The 15,916-nt window shown below is 40.8% G+C and overlaps 1 long non-coding RNA gene across 1 annotated transcript in view; it reads left to right on the top strand.

The window, feature by feature from the left end:
• The first annotated feature begins 8,419 nt into the window (after positions 1 to 8,419).
• LINC02873 (long intergenic non-protein coding RNA 2873) overlaps positions 8,420 to 15,916 on the top strand; it is a 41,442-nt gene continuing 33,945 nt past the window's right edge. The window contains exon 1 of the long non-coding RNA XR_014485085.1: positions 8,420 to 8,629. This is a non-coding gene — a long non-coding RNA (long intergenic non-protein coding RNA 2873). The remainder of the gene's footprint in view (positions 8,630 to 15,916) is intronic.

The raw sequence follows: 15,916 nt of genomic DNA on the forward strand, positions 1-15,916 counted from the left end.
AAAAAAAAAAAAAAAAAAAAAAAAAAAAAAAACCTGCAGCTGGCTGGGTCACAGAGTGGTTATGACACTGTGATTCTCCGTCAGGACACAGAAAGAAAGTGGAGAGATTTGGGAGAACTTGTATCTTTCTAACCATTCGCCTCTTAAATTAAGGCGTTAGATTTATGGCCAGAGACAGTAGAGGGTCTGTGTATCAAGGCATTATATACCCTATGGCAGACAATTTTTTTTTTTTTTTTTTTTTTTTTTTTTAGAGGAAATCTCACTCTGTTGCTCAGACTGGAGTGCAATGTCGCGATCTGAGCTCACTGCAGCCTCCGCCTCCTGGGTTCAAGTAATTCTCATACGTCAGCCTCCTGGGATTACAGGTCGATGCCACCAGGCCTGGCTAATTTTTCTATTTTTAGTAGAGAAGGGATTGTTCCATGTTGGCCAGACTAGTCTAAAACTACTGACCACAAGTGATCTGCCCACCTCAACCTCCCAAAGTACTGGGATTACAGACTTGAGCCACCACACACCGCCAATGGCAGACAGTTCTTTTGAGTTCTGTCTATAGCAGTGCTGCACAATAAGACTTTCTACAGTTCTGTAAACTTTAATTTTAAGTATTTATAATTTAGTCACATCAGGCTAGTGGTCACTGTATTGGAGGGCACAGCATCGTATACAGTTTTCCTGTCCACTGTTAAAGTTTAGACATGAAATTGATATCATGAAAAAGGTTAATACGACATTAAGGAAGCAAAAGGAAAACTTACTAATAATTCTGAAACTGGAGACATATTGATGGAAGAAGAAAATAAATTTCCCTCACTAGATTTGGTGTAAAGAGGGATGTATATTACATAAGTATGGGAAGCTTTGTATAGAAATCCTTTATATCCCACATCCAATAAGTATAATCCTTTGACGTTGTCCTCAGATCATATGTGGTAGAACTATAGCAAAATAATATTATTAGTGATATTTGGTCTCTGTAGTTTCCCTCAGACACTTTAATATGGTCGTTTGGAAAGCATGTATCTTGAACGTCTCAGCCAGGACTAGGTTTAACATGTGAGGTGATGTGAATTGTGAGTGGAGGCTCAACATACTTCACCTAGGTGAAGATTTCTGATGAGAGACTCTACTGATACTTTGGGCTGTACATTATTTATTTTATGGAATTGCCCCTGTGCATAAATGTTATTTAACATCATATTTTTAGGGACTAAATTCATATGTATGAATTTACAGATATGAATATACCAACATTCTGTTCAATCCAGAAAAAAACTAGGTAAGAAATTACCAACTTTGGCATCAAGTGCCAGCACATTGCCCAGGAACAAAGATGTACCAGAGGGCACAATCAACTACCACCACAAGTTAATTTAGCCTACCTACATTTAGACTCTCCACTCCCATATACCAAGACACATTATTTTAGAAAGATGTAGCGAGTAGATGGAAATGATAACAAAGATTTTTTTCCTTGACAACACAGAGCATTTTCTCAATTTAAACATAAAGAAATAAAACTTCATATTTTTACTACCCAGCATGTAAGAGCTCATTAATAAGATAAAATTTGTTATTTTATTATCTATATAATATAGATCAGATGCCAGCAAACTATAGCTTAAGTGTCATATCTGGCCCACTGCCTATTTGTGTAAAGTTTTATTGAAACACAACCGAACTCATTTGTTCATATATTATGTAGCTGCATTTGTGCTATAAAAGTAGAGTTAAGCAGTTGAAAAAGGGACTGCAGAGCCCACAAAATCTAAAATATTTACCATCTGGCTTTTTGCAGAAAAATTAAATAATACTGCATAACAACTAGCCCACAAATATCAGTGGCTTAATGCAATACAACTCTACATCTTGCTAATGCTTCATGTCTATTACAGATTGATGAGATTTATGTTCCAAACCACTGATCAAAAATCTAAGCTGATGGAGCTCAATTCTCACTGTATATAACCCATGATCATCTTGAATGACACAATGGAGAAAGAAAGAGCTGGAGGGTTGCATAATGAGTCTTCAATATTTCTGGTTAGAAATGACATAATGCACTTTCATTCACAATCCATTCCCCAGAACTAAACCCAGAGTCTGCTTAACTGTAAAGGGAAAACGAAATGTTGAAGAGCTCATGAATATTCAGTGAATAGTAAATGGCTCTGTAAAAGTTATAAAGAAAATAAATTGAAGCTATATTTTCTACTCCTCTATTTGATATGGAATAAATTTCAGTCCTGACTGCATGTCATATTCTCTCTGAGATATTTTCAACTTTATTATATTAGATTTTATATCTTTTTTAATTGGAAGGTTATTTATGTTATATATATATTTTACATAAATCAAATATACCTTATATAATATATATTACATATTTATTTATGAACTAGATATGTAGATATATAATAGATATTTGTATATATGTATGTATACGAATGTGTAAAAAAATTTTTTGAGACAGGGTCTTATTTTTTCACCTCAGCTAGAGTGGAGTAGCAATCATGGCTCACTGAAGGCAAGATCTGCTAGGCTCAAACTATCCTCTGTCCTCAGCCTGCTGAATAGCTAGAACTATAGGCATGTGTCAGCATACCCAGAAAATTTTTATTTTATTTTATTTTACTTTTTGTAGAAACAGGGATGCAGATATACTACTTTCTTGACTTTTGTGTTCTTAGAAGACACTTTTTACTTTGTTAGTTATTTCTATGAATAACATAATCTGAGTCAGAGATGGCTATTTCTAGGTTTCCAGGATTATTTCAATATTGCCTATCTTTTCATGCAAATTTCAATTAAAAAAAAAGGTAGCAAAGTCATATCTCAAACTCGCATTTTAATCTGGATGCCCCAATGTCTTTATGCAGACTTAGCTTTGCTGGAATCATTTATTAGCATTTGGTAAAACAGCCGTGCCTTCATTTTGAAACCATCTTCTTCCTTTGTCTAGAGCTTCTCAAGTTCTTTTGATTTTCCTCTCCTCTCTCCATTCCTTCATGGACATTATATTATTATGTCTTAATGTAATTGGTCGCTTTCTTTCCAGCTACTGTGAACCTTGAATATCTGAAAGAGGTCTCAGTTAATTTTGAAAGTTTATTTTGCCAAAGTTGAGGATGGGCACCCATCACAGCCTCAGGAGGTTCTCATGACATGTGCCCAAAGTGATCAGAGCACAGCTTGGTTTTACACATTTTAGGGAGACAAGAGACATCAATTAACATATGTAAGATGAATATTGGTTCGGTCCACAAAGGTGGGGCAACTTGAAGTAGGGAGGGGACTTTCAGGTCATAGTTAGATAAGAGACAAATGGTTGCATTTCTTTTAGTTTCTGATTAGCCTCTCTGAAGGAGGCAATCAGATATGCATTTATCTTAGTGAGAGGAGGGGTGACTTTCAATGGAATGGAAGGCAGATTTGCCCTGAGCAATTCCCAGTTTGACTTTTCCCTTTAACTTAGTGATTTGGGGGCTTCAAGATTCATTTTCCTTTCACAGTTTCCCCCCTTTACTTTTAAAATTTTTTGGACAAATATTTTAGAAGAAAATAAGTCTCTTGTCTCAGGTTTCATCTGATCTCTAATGGCTAGGATAGTTAATTCATAGATGAGTAGGTCCTGATTTATTAGGAAAGGTCATTTTTAGCAGGCTGTGAAATCTCATGTCCTATGAAGAGAAAATAGGAGGAAGAAAGGAGGAAAACAACAACAACCAAAAGAACATTCCTGGAAAATCAATATAGGCCACATTACTCTGAAGTCCGTAAATCAATAGGCTTCAGGTATGAAAGTGGCTTGTGTATGTAAATAGGTTGTTGTTACTTTCTTCTGAAGTTTAACTTGTCTAGCTTCAGTCCACAGGGCGTTAGAAAAGCACAGCTTAGCTTTCAGTGACTCCAAATTAGCAAAAATGTGAGAAAAAAGAAGAAAACTAATAAAAACATTACTTTGAAGATTTATAGCAAAGAAAATTAGAATTCGGGCCAAACTGTAGAAAATAATAAACACTGAAAAACATTAGGCAAGATGATTCTAACAACAGGTGTACTATAGGTATTTGGAACATAATTTTTCTCTCTCCAGTTTCCCATTTTCCCTAAAGACAAATCACGGTAGGACTGACCTGCTTTATTATACTTGGCTTGATTATTTATATACATGCATCAGGAATAATTATTTATTTACATAGGCTTTTAAATTGGCTTTGGTGGAACTTGGTTTTATAGAAGGAATATCAGGTAAGGCTTTCTCAAAGCCAAGCCTAATCATAGATTTATACCACTAAATACCTATGAGTTGGATGAGACTGTCAGAAAGTGACATTTTTACTTACTTCAGGTCAGGAGCCCTGTACTGGGACTGTGTAGACAAGGGATGAGATCAGCTTTCCAAAGAGGCTTTTATTGGCACCACAAGTCAAGTTTGATACCATAAAGGAAAGCACACCATTCCAGTCAAAGTCTTGGTAAGATAACCAGCTTTTCCAATTGTGTACTGTGGCAAATAAAAACAGGTTCTTACTGCACGTATGCAAATAACTGTATTGTCGTAAATTAAGAATAGTCGGCTGGGCGTGGTGGCTCAAGCCTGTAATCCCAGCACTTTGGGAGGCCGAGACGGGCGGATCACGAGGTCAGGAGATCGAGACCAACCTGGCTAACACGGTGAAACCCCGTCTCTACTAAAAAAATACAAAAAACTAGCCAGGCGAGTTGGCAGGTGCCTGTAGTCCCAGCTACTCAGGAGGCTGAGGCAGGAGAATGGTGTAAACCCAGGAGGGGGAGCTTGCAGTGAGCTGGGATCCAGTCACTGCACTCCTGCCTGGGCCACAGAGTGAGACTCCGTCTCAAAAACACACACAAAAAAGAATAGTCACTAATAGTTTCCAAATTCTGGAGAAATTAGGTAGAGAGAAACGAATATGTTCTACATTTTGTTATAGGAGTATACTAAATTTTTAAAAGCTGTTAATAACTCCAAAGAAAAGTGTCCTTGACTTAAAAAAACAAAATAAGGGATCAGCAATGTTGTAAGCAAAATGTCGTAAAGACTTCTTCAGTCGTCTATTACTTCAGTCATATAGTTAATTCCTGTTGTGCTTGATACTCATGAACATTTGAGTATGAGTCCTGAAAGTTGTTCTTCTATTCTGACATCACAGTCTCCAAAGTTATCAGAAACTTGTATTTAAGAGCACCTGTTAGAGTTTTATAGTTGATTATAAATCTCTAAAGAGGACCAAAACAAGACAGTGATTGTCTGTGGATGACAAAAAGTTTTATGGCAACTATAGTCAAAGACACAATTGGCATATAAATTTGTTACCTCTGTGGCACACAAGAATTTAATGTAAGAATTGTAATTGTTACTGATAATGTACACTAAATCATATCAGAATTATAAGAGTTTCCCGTAATTTTAAAACACATATCCAATAACATATTTAGATAAACATAGCCTAAAGACAACCAAACATCATATTATATTTGGCAATGTTTCTTACATAATTTTCATACCAAATAAGCCAAATTATGTCATTTTTGAACTTTAGGGAACCTAGTATCTTAAAGGATTAATTAGGTAAGAAAAGAAATAATTTATAATTTCATTTGGAAAATTTATCAAATATCAAAAGTTAAAACACTTGGTATCAAAGGTCATTATAAAACAAGTCGTTCATTTGACTAAAGTGATAACTCAAGAATTAATTAAAAAGGTAAAATGCTTCATTCTTTGAGAGAGGAGACTTAATTTTCCCAAAAATAAGCACTAATAAAACAGCATGAAATCAATCTGTTTTTTCAAAATTTTATAATCTATAAAATATTAATTTTGACCATAAGATATAACTTCCATAAGCCTTTTACAACCTTTAATACCTTTATTTTTTATCTTTTTTTTTTTTTTTTTAGACCAAACCTCTCTCTCTTGCCCAGGCTGGAGTGCAATGGAGAGATCTCGGCTGACTGCAACCTCCGCCTCCCAGGTACAAGCAATTCTCCTGCCTCAGCCTCCGGAGTAGCTGAGATTACAGGTGCCCACCACCATGCCCAGCTAATTTTTTGTATTTTTAGTAGAGATGGGGTTTCACCATGTTAGCCAGGCTGATCTCAAACTGTTGACCTCAAGTGATCCACCTGCCTCAGCCTCCCAAGTGCTGGGATTACATGTGTGAGCCACCGCACCTGGCCTTTTTTGGAAATGAGTTAATACAAGGGAAGGGTGGTTAAGAGAATGTCTGCTCTGTTTGCAGTTCTTTAAATGCTCATCTCCAGGTTTGGCTTATGTAGGTCCTTCTGCTTGAGAACTTCTTTCCTAATTATGTTTCCTACTCATTCTCTTCATGTCTCAGTGCACTCATCACTCCATCTGCTAAGCCTTCCCGGAGGCTCCGGGCTTAGATGCCTCACTTTGTGCTACTGAGTGTTTCTATTGCTGTCTAGGTTTTCCCAACATTTTGGGGCAGATGATGCCTTTTGGTTGGGTCTGTTCTGTGCCTTATAAGTTGTTTAGCAGCTGGTCTCCCCAAGATGCCATTAGCATCCTTCCCCCAGTTGCAACACTCAAACATGTCTTTAGATATTATCAATGTCCCCTTAGGGAACAAGATTGCTCTGGTTGAGAATGATTGCTGTAGATTTACAGATATTCATTGAATGACTGAATGACCTTAGTTCTTGGATTGCTGCAGAACTGATCAGCAATAAAGCAGCATATAAATTCAGGAAAGTGCTCACGTTCTTTTTAGAACAGTATCTCCATCCTGTAAAATACATTTCAGTGCATTTTTAATTTGGCTCAGTGCTGCTAACCTAGGAAGCTGTTTTTACTACCTACAGGAGAAGAGTGTTGGTGGTGTTTTATATAACTTACTCTGTCTCCCCTTCACCCCAATTTGCCATCTGCCAAAATCTTTGGCCCTCAGAGTGGAAAAAATACACCCTACCAGCCAACTGAGATCTACCAAGTGGATCATGGTCAAGTAAATGTTGAACTCTCTGCTCCTGAAGTTTTTGTGAGAATCAGTTTATGTAAGGGGGCGGGGCTGTGGAGTGAGGAGGCGTGGGTTTGAAGTACAATTAGCTTAAAATCCCATCCTATTTAATAGTCTTTCTGCACCCCTTGAAAGTAAACTCACCAAACTTCTAGGTGGGAAACACTTTCCATGTCTCTGCTATCTATGGGACCTTTACTTATTTGTTTAATAAATATTTTTGGGCACCTAATATGTGCCAGACACTGGTTTAAATGCTGGTCATTATGCATATGCTCATGTGATTTGCCAAAAAATCAGTTTCATTTATAGGGTTCTTGGCCCCACCTTGGGCTCCACGCTGGGCTGAATCCTCCCTGTCATCCAGTTTGTGGCTCCCACAATTTGAGAAAAGGTTGGGAGGTGATTCAGAGACAAATAAATGGTTAAGAGGCTGGCTGTGTCTGTTGAGGAATTGCTAAGAACACCCACTGCGGCTGTCTTCCGAGGAAGAATCAGCATGAGGTGCAGGTCTCTCTAGCAAAAGGGGTCTCATACAGATTTGCAGAGCTTCGTTCTCCAAGTCCACATGGCATAGAGAAGAAGTGTCAGGCATGAGGGAAACAGGTGAGACGTGGCAAAGCACTTCCTGACATACCTGCTGTCTCCCACCAAGTGCTGGGTGGTTCCCCGGACCCCCTCTGCTACTGGGCACTGGCTGCCTTGCCATGCCTGTGTGTTGGCACCTTGGACTTCAGGGCCTGGGGGATTCTCATGGCAAATCCCTACCTGATACAACTCTGTTAGGGGAAAACAGGTTTTGATGCACGTTCCCAGGAGTCACTGTTGAGGGTTGTGATTTTTTTCCTGTGAGCTGTTGGCAGAAGCAGGCTCTGAGACTAACCTCAGAAGGGCAAGGGAGCTTTCTGTTAACGGATCGCCTGCAGAGGATCAGAGAGGAATTTCGGCTGGACTCCCTGCTCTGGTCCGCCCTGGCCTCGTTTTCCATCTCTGGATCATTCCAGCCATGCAAACATACACAGCGTTGTCATGGCGACTCTGAGACAGACACATGCATGGGAGAAAAGCGTGAGGCAAAATCTCTCTTCTGATGATGTTCTGGGAGGGAAGGAGGCCTTGAACAGGTTTCAAAAGCACCTTGTTTCACCCCCTGATTTTTACACGAGAGCAGCTACCCCAGCCATAAACACAGTGGCCTCTTTTCTTCTGCTTTGCTTGCTGAGGTGATTGCAGCTCTGGGAGACCGGAAGAGGCTCCAGGATGAAAGAGCCACATACCCTTACACCCACCCTTAGAATGTGTTGCCAGTCATCAGGTGAGGACACCAATGGATGATCAGGGCTGTCCCTGGTGATTGAACTCATTACGCTCTCACCAGGACCCCTCACTTGTCCTTGTGAGTTTCTGACATGGTCCTCCTCTGTCTCTTCCTCACCAGCTTGGCTGCCATCCCTCAGGCTGGGGTCACTGGGGCATGGCCCACCAGCGGCCTCTCCATTCTGGCCTAGCTCCAGCCGTCCTGTGAGCTCAAGTGGACTCAGCTTTCCAGGTCGTCCTGGAGAGATCTGGTCATGACCACATCACTCTGGATTCTGGTGCATTTCCAGCATTTTTCCCAGGTGAAATCAGGCTTAAATGAATATTACGCAGTGACAGGAAAAACAGCTGCTGCCTAAAGAAAGAACACACACAGCAGAAGAGAAATGACGGTGGCGATGGAGGTGGGGTAGATGTTCAGTGGGGGGCCCTGGAGGCAGGGGTGGGGTTGGGGGAACAAGGGCAGGGTTTGTTTGTCAGCCCCCACCATGCTGGGTGTGTCCCAAATGCCCATTCTGATTACTTGGTAATGTTTTTTGGGTGCTGTGCTGAGAAAGTGTGCGAGGCTGCATGAGGTTCTGCAGTAGAGAGCCCTGGTGCTCCATGACCAATACCTGTGACTGGTGCAGCAAGAGGGACGTTCCTCCCCTGAAATGAGTGAGTGCATCTTCCCTGAAGGTGGGTGTGGAGAAAGTTCATCACCAGGGCCCTGTTTGGAGGAGAAGCAGCAGATCTGAATGAATCAGCTTTCATCAAGTCACCCCATGGTTCTAGGAGAGCCAGCCCACTTTGTCATCAAGCCCCAAATTCCCTGGCTGGCTGACTTTCAGCCTCCAATTTGACCTGGCTCAGAGCAATTTCAACTCCTGTTCTCAGCACACCCCTCCTGCTGTGGTCGGGCATGTGGCCTTCTTAGTCCTTGAAGGGAGCCCCCAACACCTGTTTCCATGCTCTAGTCCAAGGCCTGCTCTCCTTCCTCTGGCTTCCTGAAATCCCTCACGTTGAAGGCTGAGTTCAGGACCATGTCCTCCACACAGCTTGTAGACAGCTCCACCCATGGTGGTCTTTCCTCTTCTGCCCTTTTCTCTTTAGTCTGTGCGTTCCAGATCGGCACATGAGCTCTTTTGTGTGTGTGTGCACACAGTGACTCCTGGGAATGTCCAAGGTGCCAGCATACAGGCATGGCAAGGCAGCCAGTGCCCAGTGTCTCTCCTGGCTTCCTTTGTGTTAGGCACAGATGGGAATCCGAGGCAGAGATGATGTTCTGCCTTTACTACATTGCTGGAGACAGGATCAGACTTGTGGGACCTGCTTGGTTACCACCTACTGAGATTCTATTTTCTTTTATAATTTTATATGGTAGATGTAGCACATTCTTGGTTGCTTACCCAGTGTGCCTTCCCCTTCTCTGCCTTGGTCACAGAACCAAATTTTATTTCAGTTAGTGTGATGCCCAGTTAAAAGGTATCCTTTCCATTTTATTGTAAAGCTAAGAGTTAACATTGAAATGTGAGCAAACGTGGACAGAGATGGATGTGTTACAAATATTTTCTCCCAATGTGTGGCTTGTCTTATTTTCTTAACAATGTTTTCCAAAGACTAAAAGTCTTTCATTTTGATGACTTCCAGTTTATCGCTTTTCTCTTTTCTAGGTCATATTTTCTGTGTCATATCTAAGAAGACTGTTCCTGACCCATAGTAACAAAGATTTTCCTCTTGGGTTTTTGTAGTTTTCGCACTTAGTCATAGGCCTGTGATCCATTTTGAGTTAATGTTTAGATATGGTGTGTGGTAAGCATCAAGGTTCAACTTTTTTTTCTTAATGTATTGTTATTATTATTATTTTTGAGACAGAGTATTGCTTTGTTGCCCAGGCTGGAGTGCAGTGGTGCAATCACAGCTCACTGCAGCCTCAACCTCCCATTTTATTTTCGTTTTTGCAGTTATTCCAGCACCCTGTATTAAAATCACCCAGAGTTTAACCTAGCATTAGAGACCTCTGTGGATTTGCTTAGGGAGTTTCGGAACACTTCAAGTTGCATGGAACTTTTCGTGTGTATGTGCTCGTGTGATTTGGGGATGGAAGGGTGGTGGAAGTGGAGATGACTAACAGCTTTCACCGGATTCTGGAAGATGCCTATCTCCCAGAAGCTTAAACATCTCCACTGTAATGTAACAAGCAAGGCCTTTTTCTTCACCTCACTGAACAAAGGGAGCTACAGAAGAGAGAAAGGGATGTCAAAGACTGCGTGTGAGCTGCTTTCGAGTTCCTGGGAAGAAAATAATATGAACTTTGGGGAGTAAGCCTGTAAAAACATACACAAATTATTCTTAATAATAGCATTAAAGCCAAGGCAGTAAAACTTTGTTAAATCTGATACTAGGCATCTTTAACATAGCACTTAATTCAAAGCAACTGCATGGTTGTTTTAAGTTCATTCTTCTGGGCCGCTGTGTTTTAAATAGATGAACCTTACTGAGCAAGAGAGTTTAAAATCTAAGTTGAAAATGAAATTTTAATTAAGGGGATTTTGTGAATATGGCTAGAATGAGTATCCTGCATTCAGGATCTTACAGTCCCCAAATGTCAACTAGGTCTAATCACCAGAGATCATTGGCCCCCTCACTCTACTGGATTGGTCACAAGGCTCTGAAAACATGAGCTGCCTAACTCCTGGAGCTGCAAAATGTCCGTTTCCCTGGGCTAGAGCAGCAGCAGCCACTTCCCCATGAGGGTGAGGAAATTCAATATCTTCCTGATGGGAGACAGAGCCAGACTCCCACCGGCTGTTCTTTCACTCTAGCAGCTGCTTGCCCTACATTTTCCACGTTTCTGGTCAGGCCGCCCATCAGCCGACCCTTCCAAGTCACCGCTTCCTGAGAGCCCTCCAGTGTGACTCAGACCAATCCCACGGGGCTCCCTTGAGCCATGGAAGGCGCAGAACCAGAGAGCTGGACGGAATCTTGGACATGAGCTGCTCTGAGCCCTTTCATTTTCAGAGAAGAAAATTGAAGCCCAGAGAAATAAGGCCAGTTGCCCAAGGTCACACAGTTAGAGGTAGAACTGAAACTAGATACTGGGTTATTCTGACGTGAGGCCAACATTCTTTCTACGATAGACGGAGTAGAAAAATGGAAAAAAGCACAAACTTAGGGCTCAGACAGACCTAGGTTTGGATTCTGACTTTTTGTTCACGATCTATGTTACTTTGCGAAAGGCACTTTAACTTTCTAAGCATTAGTGTCCTCATTGGAAAACAGAGATAAATATGCGGCAGATATTAAGTTCCTTTTCTGGACTGGCACATGCTATTTTCGGTTCTGAGTACATAGCTGGAAATGAAAAGAACCAAGTCCCTTGGCCCAAGGCATAGAACTTACATCCCAGCGTGTGAAGGACAATACCAGTGCTTCTGAGGTTATTGTAAGGATTCAAAGAGACGAAAAATGTGAAAGTAAACCCTGTTCCTGGCAGAGTAGGTATCTAGTAAATGGTAACAGCAATTATAATTATTACTTTATGTTCCAAATGTCAGTCTCCACAAAGAAGGCCAACTCCTGGGATATAAGGATTCTGTCTCAGTTTCCTCACCAGCACCCCAGTATATAGGACCCACAGGAAGCCCTGGCAATCGTTGGTGCTCAGAGTCCTGTCCTAACCTACCGTCAAACCCTTAGTTCTTGCTTCTGAATTCATCTGACATCCTATTGACTGATCTGTATGTCACCTTTGCTTCTCAGCTGGGACTCCTTTGGAGAGCCTGAAAGGTGGTCTTGCTGGGACTGGAGACCCCCTGTCAGCCCACTGTGTCCTGCAGCTTGGATCATCCCAGTGGCCTGCTTAGCTCCTTTGTGCTCCCCTGGCCTCTGAGCCACAGTCATTAGATCCCGGCTCTGGCCTGCCATTTGACTCCTGACCCCTCATGTGGGGTTGGCTTTCTCTCTCCTGTCCAGCCCCAGCCCTGCCTGGCACCTCTTGAGCTGCCAATGATGCAATTCCTATTGGTAGTCCAGCAAAAGCCCTTAGAGCTGGAAGCAGTTATACCCTGTCTTGGTCTCAACCACGTCGAAGTCCGTGGTCCATTCTGAAGTAACAAGACTCACATGTAGGGAAAGAAGCCCTTGACTTCAAGGAACCACCCCCTCTGTACTCTTTCCACTCTCCCCTCATATATGAAGCAGGGTGAGCCACGACTTGGGTTCATGGGTGTTGTGGCAACTTTCAGAAAGGAGAGGAAATGGGAATTTGAATGACCCATGTACACATAGCGGAATGCTGCAATCACATGCCTTTCCTCTCACTGCCAAATCTCAATGGTGTTCTTACGAATTTTTCCTAATATATTGGAGTCTCCAATCCCCATTCAATCCCCAGGCTCTCCAAAGCAGAAGATATTGGGACTGGAAAATGAGCAATATATATTTAAGGGAGTATGTTTCTGTACAAGAAGCCAATTTCTGAATAGTTCATCCCTCCTCGCCTTCTCTTTAGTAAACATAATTGAGACTTAGGTAATGATGGCCAACAATTATGAAGCACTCAGAGATCCTGTTCTAAGTAGTTTGCATATATTAATCTATGTAAGCCTCAAAACAACCTTGTGAGGTAGGCACTATCAAAATTCACTTTATTTCAGATGAAGAAACCAAAGCACCGAGAGCTTAAGTAATTGGTCCTAGGACACAGAGCAAGGATGACAATGCCGGCAACCTGGCTCCTGAGCCATTATGCAATACCACCTATGATCCACTTTCTGTTCAGTAGCCCACACAAGAGAAATGTCTTTTATCTTATCTCACGCAAAAGCAGTAATTTAACACGAGTGTGCATTCCAGCCACATTTTGTTGTCAGAAACCATTACCAGGGGCAGCAATGGAATGTGAGGCATGATGGTATGTGCCAGGCTGTGGTTTCTTTCCCTGTTGCATCAGGGCACCTCCTTTCTCTCTTCAGCCTGCTGTCTCTCCTCAGGGGCAGCCCTGAGGAGGACAGAGTGGGGAGGCCCTCTCTTTGCTCAGATTGTCTCTTTTCAAAAGAACTTGGTTCCCAGAAGATTTGTAAATCGAGGCGTGCTTGGAGGGGAAGTGATAATTCTGACTGGTAAACCAGGGGTCAGGAACTGGGCAAGTGCAGCTCAGCCCCTCCCCTCTCCTCATGCTCCTTGTATCTACCCAAGGCACTAACATTCTCCTCTGCTTCTGCAGCGGAGATTTTAGAGCATAGGTTCTACTTTTGCTGATGGGATAGAACTGCTATGGCTGAGAGGTTAAGTACGTTGGATTTCAGAGTTCGGTGTTAGGAAGCCTGTTATTGCTGCAAATTTAGGTTGTATTTTCCAACAGTTATGTCAGTAATTAAGTTGATATTTGGATCTTCCAGCCTCAGTTGGTTCTAAACACAGACAAAGAAAAGAGCAGATAATTATTGTTCACCCCTCATTCCTAACCATTTCCTTTCCTATCACTGGAGTTGGCTGAATTGGTCATGAGATATAGTTCAAAGATACATAGGTACATTTGCACAAATATATGTAGAGAGCTAAAAACCAATAATCACAAGCATTTCAAGGAAGGTTGCATGTGGTGGTTTCATTATTTCTATCAGCTGAGTCTATTGTGTTTGCAAGCTAAAATCTGAGAAGACTGAGTGTTCCAAAGTAAATTATCTATTGTCTGCGGGTCTAAGTTGTCTTTTAAAGCTGTCTTTTCAAGTAGGCAGAATGGATTGCAGAAATAGGAAAAGAGCAGTGGTAGTGCCAAAACAATGCTGGGCTTGGGTCAAAAACAAATACGAGCTTTGGTTAGCCTAGATTTGGTGACCCCATACCTTGGCACACAGCAAATAATTAATTAGAAAGATAAATAGGTATGTGTCATTTAAAAGAATGTGTTCACTGCCACAATTTATATAAAATAAATACCATGTTCCTGGGTTTCTATTTATAGCAGACATTTTCACATTCACCACCTCAGTTATTATCATGACCAACATTTTGAGGAAGCTGAGAAGCAGAGATTGAGGTTAAGTGACTTGTATAGAATCATATAGCAAGAGGTGAGATTTGAACTCATGTTTATTCGTAGCAGGGTATACCATCTTTCCACTATATGATGTTATGGACACAGAATTGCATTAAGTGTGGACATAGTCACTATTTTTAGGAAACTTAACACTTGAACTGAAAGGATAGAAATACACCCATGATAAGAAATTAACAACCAAATATGCTCAAAGAGCTAAAGGAAAGCATAAACAAAAAACTAAAGAAAATCTGGAAAACAATGCAAAACTGAAGTGAGAAGATGGAAATTATATAACGGAACAAAACAGAAACTCTGGAGCTAAAAATATTGTAACTGAAGTAAAAATTTTAACAGAGGGATTTAACACAGATTTGAGCAGGCAGAAGGAAGAATAAGTGGATGTGAAGATAGGACAATTGGAATGATCAAGTCTAAGGAACAGAAAGAAAAAGAATTTTAAAAAGTGAAAAGAGCCTAAGGGTCCTGTGCACACTGTCAAGTGGACCAACATATGCACTGTATGAGTCCCAGAAGGAGAAAAGAGAGAAATTAATAGAAAGGTTATTAGATGACACAATGGCTGAAAATTTCCCCACTTTGATGAAAGATATGAGTCTACAAATCCAAGAATCTCAACAACTTCAAGTACAATAAACTCAAAGAAAATCACACTGACATGTTATCATCAAACTCTAGATTCTTGAAATAAGCAAGAGATTGTGATTCATCATTGTATTAGTCTGTTTCATTGCTACTGATAAAGACATAGCTGAGACTGGGCAAATTACAAAAGAAAGGCTTATTGGACTTACATGTCCACATGGCTGGGGAGGTCTCACAATCATGGCAGAAGGCAAGGAGGAGCAAGTCACATCTTACATGGATGGCCACAGGCAAAAAGAGAGCTTGTGTAGAGAAGCTCCTGTTTTGAAACCATCAGATCTCATAAGACCCATTTACTGTCATGAAAACAGCACAGAAAAGACCCGCCCCCAAGATTCAATCATCTCCCACTGGGTCCCTCCCACAACACATGGGAATTATTGTAGCTACAAGATGAGATTTGGGTGCGGACCAGAGCCAAACCATATCAATCATGTACATTGAGTCCTCAATGGAATTATTAGCTAATTTTTTATTAGATAATTTGGAGGCCAGATGGCAGTGACCTGAAAATGCTGAAGGAAAAAACCTGAAAACCAAAAATCGTGTATCTGGCAAAACTGTCCTTTAAAAATAAAAGGGAAATTAAGACATTCTAGTAAACAAAAGCTGAAGGAGCTCATTTAAACTAGCACTGCCCAACAAGAAATGCTAATAAGAGTTCTTCAGAATGAAATGAAGGAATGCTAAATAGTAACTCAAAGATGTATGAATAAATAAAGATCTCCAGTAAAGTTGAATATATGGGCAAATATAAAAGCTGATATTATTATCATTTTGACTGATATGCTTACTTTTAATTTTCTGTAGAATTTAAAAGACAAAGGAATAAAATAATTGTAAATTTCTTAATTAGACAATACATAAGATCTAATATGTGACATCAATAACATAAAAGAAG

Source organism: Rhinopithecus bieti, unplaced genomic scaffold (genome assembly GCF_001698545.2).
Source record: "Rhinopithecus bieti isolate Rb0 unplaced genomic scaffold, ASM169854v2 scaffold_6481, whole genome shotgun sequence".
Classification (NCBI taxonomy): domain Eukaryota; kingdom Metazoa; phylum Chordata; class Mammalia; order Primates; family Cercopithecidae; genus Rhinopithecus; species Rhinopithecus bieti.